Below are 8263 nucleotides of genomic sequence, written 5' to 3'. Positions count from 1 at the left end.
ACTGTTTTATATGTTGAAGTGAGGGATCATGTTGAGGGTATTTTGATTCATTTGAAGGGTGAAGGGATTAATAGATTCTGGTTGGCTCCCAAAGCAGCGGTAGTTCGGTGTCAGAGAGAGGGGTGTGTGAGAGAAAGACCGTGTTCAGGACAGGGAGAGAGTATGGGAATCAGGGAAAGTGAGAGATGAGCAGAAGAGAGAGACTGAGAGAGACAGAGAGAGAGAGAGAGAGCCAGGGAGAGAGAGAGAGACACTTCCTGTTACAGCATCTCCAGTCTCGGATGGGGACGGGAGCTTCATGGCATTAGGACCCTTCCCTAAGCAGCTGCAAAATGTGGCATTATGTCTATAAAGGGGTGCAGCTACAATAGTCAGCCGCGCCCACCCGCTGTGGAGACAAAATGGAGACAAATCTGTCTCAAATGACATCAATCGCTGACTGACATCCTCCCATGAGCCAGCCAGGAAGGGTGCAATGTGGGCCGGGTCAGGGCAACATTTTCAGCAGTGTTGGGGGTCCCTAATGTGTGGGTGGTCCTGGGCAACTGCCCCATCTGTAATCCGGCCTTGGTTATGGATGGTGATAATGCTGACAGTTCTGTCTTTTCATATAGTGTAGCTATACAATTGAGGATCCTGCAGCTTGATATATTGGAAAGGATTATAAATGTAAAGGTCCTGCCTCATTTTCTTTTGGGAGCGTTATTAGGTCGAGGGTCCTAGAACTCTGTAAACTGGAGAGAATTATCATGTTTACAGTGTATTGAAGATGGGATTAGATTCAATCTACAGTATTATATTCTAGACGGTGATAAATAAATTAGAAGTAGAATGTGATTGGTTGCTATGGGCAACATCCAATCTTCAATAGAATTTACCCTCATTTTTGAAAATACAGATGGAGCGCCTCCCATTTATCCCTAGCCCTTGCCAGATCCCCACCGCTAGCGATAGCTGGTGGAAAGGCGCTCCATCTGATGGGGACGCGTGCCGCTCGGTGGTGGGCGGCGTAATTCCTGCCCATCTCTGCTTCAGGCGGCGGAGAGCTCCATCTGAATGGGGCACGCGAGCGTCTCGTGTACGCACCCCCTTCCGGGTGGATGGTGGGAGCTGGCGGCTGGCGATTCTATCGCCAGCCGCCGGCTATATAAGAGGCGCTCCATCTGTATTATTAGTATACTGTAATTACAGTTAAAGTAACAGTGACTTCAAAAAACGTCCATCCATCACCATATGTCTAGCAGATGAGCGTTAGGCCTAAAGCACACATAGAATTTCTTCTAGAAAGTACGGGATTCTTTCAAATAGAAACTGCCTTCATGTTATTATAGTACTCTAGATATAGTTTACAGGTGAATAAAAAAAAACAAAAAACCCAGAGGGACTTAAAAGTGGAAAGGCATAAATCATTTAAAATCACTGTCAACATTGTGTACCTGAGTACCTCCTAGTTTACATTATTATTATTTACATTATTTATGACTTATATCTTCAGATTGTAAAAAAAAAAGTGAAGGCAATAGGAATCAGACTAGAAAGTATTATAGGAAGGGGTATAAGAGCCGGCTATGAGGGGTATTCAATGCCCCTGATGACAAGGTACAATATGACGGCGAGCAGTGCCGATAGCTTGCCATCAAGTATTCAACTCCCTCCCCTTCACTTTCTGTTTCCACCTCGCATGTTCCTATGGGCGATCATATGTTCCTATATAAAATCAACTCCACGCCAACGTGGATAGTGGGGGTATGAAAAGGTCTGAGGACGCGTACCTCCGTTCATAGTGGGGGTGGCGTGGGGGTGCATTTAACATTGTAAACATCGTATACAATTAAACATCGTATAGGGGGCTTATACAATTTTAAATCGCATCGCAGTGCATCGGGTGTATGCCATGCGATGCAATGCGAGTATATGTTGTGTGACCAAATATCGTGGGCGCCGTGCTAGTACACAAGTACCGAGGAATCATTTTCTTTCCGCACATATAACACTGCAATTGATATATCCCCTAAATTGGATTACAGTATAACTGTCAGGAAATAAAATGTAAATTGTGCATCTGTCAGTAAGAAGAAGCAGAGTATTTGTATCACCTCTCCAAGAAGGTTGGGGAGACGACCATATTTGGGCAGTCCTATATCTGGAAGACTTTGATACCCTCTCACATCCGATCCACACACCTAGCCTTTTAATGGTCACCCCCTCTCCTTTAAATAACTCCATTTTAAGATGGTCTATGTCTTTGGAACCCTTCCGGATAATCTGATTGTGGCACGTGAGGTACAAATACCTTCTGGTACTGGTACAAATACCTTCTTCAGCATTGTGATAAGGTAGTGGGCATCAGCACTGTGAGGGCTACATGCACACAGCGAAGGTGGACCTCTTGCCTACAAAGCCACAACCCTTTTTGTGCCATTTTGTGGGTATGGCCACATGTCACGGCTCCTTTCTCGTCATGCTGGGGACTAGCACTCCCCTGAGTGTGGGTGACACATGCATGCCCACGTCACCCATCGTTGCTGCTTGGTGACACCATCTAAGTGATGTCACCTCATCGAATGTTGTCGCCCAGTGTATCCAACAACCCCTGCACCCACTTGTGATGCCATTGGATAAGTTGTTCAGTGGGAAAGTCATTGCTGGGGTGACTTACTTTAATGATAATTTGGCAAGTTTAGTCAACTTAATTTTAACAATAGAAAAACTGGGATAGGGTCATTAGGTCGACAAGGAATGGGTCGACATGCATTGGGTCGACACCAGTCTAGGTCGACATGGGTCTAGGTCGAGATGCATTGGGTCGACACCAGTCTAGGTCGACATGGGTCTAGGTCGACATGACATGGGCAAAGTCGACAGTCAAAAGGTCAACATGAAGTTTTTCACTGTTTTTTGAGCCGACATGTGCTGACAGGCGGTGCTACGCTTCAGTGTCCATGTCGACTGTGTCGACATTCAGGTAAAAAAAAAACCCACCAGCGATTTTAATTATAGGCATCAGGTCAGAAAAATCGGGTCGATCGCATCACATGCAACCAAATCGCATGCGATGCAACCCGATTGACCCGATTTTTACATTGGGACCAATGTAAAATGGTCCTTGAGACCCGCGAGGGGCCGGCGGTACGCATCCTCCGACCTTTTCATACCTCCACTATCCACGTCGGCGCGGAGTTGACTGTATATAGTGTGGCGAGCGCAGCGAGCCCCGCGAGGGGATGCGCATTACTTCACAGGTATTACGCGTCCCCTCGCCATGCTTCGGGCTAGGTGGCTCGCTGCCGCTGGACGCGTACCGCTGCCCCTCGCGGGCTCGCTGCGCTCGCCACGCTTCCGGTTGGCGTTCATCGTGGGGTGGCATGAACAATGGGGGGGCATTTCACATACAAATTACCCATCAGGGTGGGTATACAAAGAAAAATCGGGTATGGTGGGCCATTTAACATTGGTTCCTATGTAAAATCGGATCAAAAACATTTGATCTGAGCATCCTTTATATTTAATATATATCATTTATCTAAAATCATACACATAACATATACCAAATTTTGCAGCTTGAATATGCATGTAACAAGTAAGTTACACATTTGGGGCCACGAATGGACAGGACCTGAAGAAGGGTTAAATAAAATGATTTCAACATCTGGGATCTAGGTCCTGGAAATGAACTGCTCATCGAGTAGGTTATCAGATAGGCTGCTTTATTGGCACTTCATCATTGGCTGCTAGATCATCATGTTAGCAATACAGAGTAAAGGGAAAACTGAACCGACGTCCAAAAAAAAAAAGAAACTTGACTTCAGAGTGACATTGTAGAATTCTATAAATATAATACACAAACAACATTAATGTTACGAACTGTCCCTTCTTATATGGGTGACACGGAGAACCAAAGAGGACACTGGGGAATTTATGAAAGCCATTCTACATAAATAATCATAATGGTTTTTACTTTATCACGACTGTTGGAATTATAGTGTTGCCCAATGAATTAATAAGATATTTGATTTTGCTCGACTAGAAAATTGTCATAATTTCCTTGCCACTCAGTAAACTCCCAATTGAAACCTTGACCCAAGGGGCATAGCCAGAACTCTGTGGGTACCATTGCAACATTTCGAAGGGGCCCCTGTCCCGATGCTTCTAGAGAGACCTCTCATCAGCAGTTGTTAATTGTATGCCCCATAATTGTGCCCTTGTACATAATAGTGCCACAGCCATAGACCAACAGTGGCTGGCACCCTCCCCCTAAAAAGGGGTCAAGCATAGCACCCCATAGCAGTGCCCAAATTTATTTTATGAATCTTCGTAGTGCCTTTGTTCACATTATTCTACATTGCAATGCTGCCGCTACACAATATGCCACAAATTACCCCCAAATTACCATGACATACTGTACAGTGTCCCCAGTTCATATCATGCCGCATTACAGTTTCCTAGTTAGTGTTATACCACACTATATAGCCTTTACTTTGTATTACAACATTGCAGTGCCCTAGTTCATAATATGTATCATTATAATGTCCTCCAGTTCATTCTATATTACATTACAATGAGCAGGTCCAGGAGAATAACTAGATCTATTGTAGACTAAAATGTAAATCTTGTAAAGGCCCATATACACAACTCATTGGTAAAAAATGTATATAACATATGTGATGGTGAAGTGTTACGTTAACATTACTGCCTCACAGCATTAAGGTCATGGGTTTGATTCCTACCATGGCCCCTTACTGTGTGGAGTTTGTATATTCTCCTCGTATTACTTGGGTTTCCTCCAGATACTCTGTTTTTCTCCAACAACGCAAAAATATACCAGTAGGTTAATTGGCACCCTAGTATGTTAGTGTGTCCGTGTACATGTTGTCAGTTGTAGTGGTTCTTATGTACTGTTAAATTATATGTTTCTACGTTGGGCCCCTCAGCACTGGGCCCTATAGCAGTTGCACCTATGGTAGCTATGACCTGGTCTACTCCAATATAAATGGGGTTTACCCTCTGTTGCTAACCACTAAATGTAAATTGATACAGTATACGGTACTGCAGTTCAGTAGGAGTCTTTTATCATTGGTGGGCAGAGGCAATTGGCATTACACAGTTGTGCTGATAATTTACATACCCTAGCATAATTTGTGATTTTCTGGCCATTTGTATGAATATGAATGATAACTCACAAACTTTTCTTTCACTCATGGTTAGAGGTTGGGTGAAGCCATTTATTGTCAAACAACTGTGATTACTCTTTTTAAATCATAATGACAACAGAAACTACCCAAATGACCGTGATCAAAAGTTTACATACCCCAGTTCTTAATACCATGTATTTCCCCCATTACCATCAATGAAGAGCTTGAAGACTTTTGTGGTAGTTGTGGATGAGGCTCTTTATTTTCTCAGATGGTGAAGCTGCCCATTGTTCTTGTCAAAAAGCCTCCAGTTCCTGTAAATTATTGGGCTGTCTTGCATAAACTGCACATTTGAGATCTCCCCAGAGTGGCTCAATGATATTGAGGTCAGGAGACCGAGAGGGCCACTCCAGAACCAATGACAGGTTGACTTGGTCTTGTGTTTTGGATCATTGTCATGTTTGAACGTCCAAGTACGTTCTATGCGCAGCTTCCGGGCTGATGAGTGCAAATTTTCCTCCAGTATTTTCCGAAAACATGCTGCATCTTGCCACCAAGTTTCCAGTGCCTTTGTTGCTCACACATCCCCAAAACATCAGCGATCCACCTCCGTGTTTCACAGTAGGAATGGTGTATCTTTCATCATTGTTGACTCCTCTCCAACTGTAACGTTTCTGCTTGTGACCAAAAAGTTCAATTTGTTCCAGAAGTTTTGAGGCTTGCCTCGTGCTGTTTGGAGTATTGTAAGCGGGATGCTTTGTGGCATTTGCATAGTAATGGCTTTCTTCGGGCGACTCGATTATTGTGCATCTTGAAACAACCACACCACTTTGTATAAGAGAGTACTGTATTTCAGCTGAAGTTATTTGTGGATTTTTCTTTGCATCCCGAACAATTTTCCTGGCAGTTGTGGCTGAAATTTGTGTTGGTCTAAATGACCTTGATTTGGTTTCCACAGAATCCCTAATTTTTCACTTCTTAATTAGAGTTTGAACACTGCTGATTGGTTTTCTCAATTGCTTGGATATCTTTTTATATCCATTTCCTGTTTTTTACAGTTCAATTACCTTTTCCCGCAGATCCTTTGACAATTCTTTTGCTTTCCCCATGACAGAATCCAGACACGTCAGTGCAGCACTGGATGGAAGATGCAAGGGTCTTTCAGGAGTCCAGAAACTCACTGACCTTTTATACACACACACTGATTACAAGCAAACAGATCACAGGTGAGGATGGTTACCTTTAGTAGCCATTCAAACCCGTTTGTGTCAACTTGTGTGCATATTCTGCAAGGATGGTGAGACACGGCTAGCTTTGGCAGTCTTTTTTGCTGAAAATATGCCTTTGTCATGAGACTAGGGGGGGTATGCAATGTGCCACCGCTATTCCTGATGGGGGAAATAGCAGCCCTATTCAACACTGCAACAGCATTGATGCGGGATCACGGCAGAACGGGCCCGACTTTAGAAGCCCTTTCTGCTGATAACGGCCATGGATTGTCACGATCCCGGCTGCAGATTGACTATCCACAGCATTTTTCGCAGCCACACCCCCTTTGAGCCGATTGGCAGGCAGGACATTGAATCCCGCCTGTCAATGAGCTGTCGATCAGACTGCAAACGGGCCAGGATCATGGCTGTCGGGAGGGATCGACAGCCGTTATCCTGGATTGAATACTCCCCTAGGACTCACCAAGAGACTGTGTGGAATAATTCTATATGTGACACCTGTATATATTTGTGTGACTAGGTCTCTGAATTGGCATACGAAGTGACCGTGGCTGTTCTCCTTACCAAGTTCCGTTGGGTTGTATATATACAGACTCCTTCACACAAAGATGCCCAATGCTGGCAGGGTTGCTCACTCACCACTGGCATCTCCTGCTGCGTGGTGTATCAAGCCTAGATGTATTTCAAGGCATTTCTGTATACAAAAGTGACAAAAAAAAGTTTAAGAGACAGTATGCACAAAAGTCACAATCAAAGACACAAGCAGCCTGCCAAGAGGTTTAACAGTAATGCTTTATTGGGCAGTACGGACGTGGTAATGGTTAGCATTACTGCCTCACAGCACTGAGGTCATGGGTTCGATTCTCTCCATGGCCCTAACTGTGCAGAGTTTGTATATTCTCCCCGTACTTGCATGGGTTTCCTCCGAGTACTCCGGTTTCTTCCCACAACTTAAAAAATATACTGCCAGGCTAATTGGCGCCCATCAAATTAACCCTAGAATGTCTGTGTGTGCGTGTACACGTGGTAGGTAATATAGGTTGTAAGCTCCACTGGGGCAGGGACTGATGTCAATGTTCAAATGTACTCTGTAATGCGTTGCGAAATATGTGTGCGCTATATAAGAAACCGTTAATAAATAAATAATTGAGAGAGAAGACCCAAACAACTGAGCTTACCATGCTAAAGTGTGGGGTGTAAGGTGGAATTAGACAGTCACAGCAAGCTTATTATTACAGTAAATCAAATGCGCTGATTCTAAGGAAGTGCCCAAACAGTAACGCTTGGTGCTGCTAAAAGTCCACTTTTGACATTGAAGGACTTATTAATTGCTGGAATATCCTGGAATAAGTGGCTACACCAGGAGAAGTAACATCGATACGTCATTCTGGCCACCACGTCCGGTGATGTAAGTACCTGGAAATGTTCCCATCTAAACGCAAGTGAAGCAGATATTTGTCGAGGAACGCATGCGCCAGTGTTAGGCCAATCTAAACAGCAATGAAAATAGCAGCAGACAATTATTCATTCGAACTTTTATGTTATATCATTATTTAAAATGTCAAAATATAATGAACGCATTGAAGGACAGCCAAATATTCTAAAGAGAAAAGTCATAGAAATAAGGGACATTTTACTACAAGGATAAATTAAATACAAGGCAACCTGATCCTTTTGCAGAAGTTATACTCTACTTGGAATTACCACACTAATTTTACAATTTCAATAACCAAGGTTTAATTTGTTAACCGATATAAAAATGCCTTTAGGGTAGGGTACTCCAAGCCGCAACGTACATCACAACGCTGGACAAGGCTGGACAGTGGTATGGGAAATACAGCAAAGGTCATTTCAGCCTAAAATATTAGCCAATCACATGACATTTTCATTCATCTTGGACCT

This window comes from Crinia signifera, chromosome 8 (assembly GCF_055691185.1).
Source record: "Crinia signifera chromosome 8, ASM5569118v1, whole genome shotgun sequence".
In the NCBI taxonomy this organism is placed as follows: domain Eukaryota; kingdom Metazoa; phylum Chordata; class Amphibia; order Anura; family Myobatrachidae; genus Crinia; species Crinia signifera.
This window is presented reverse-complemented; position numbering follows the sequence as displayed.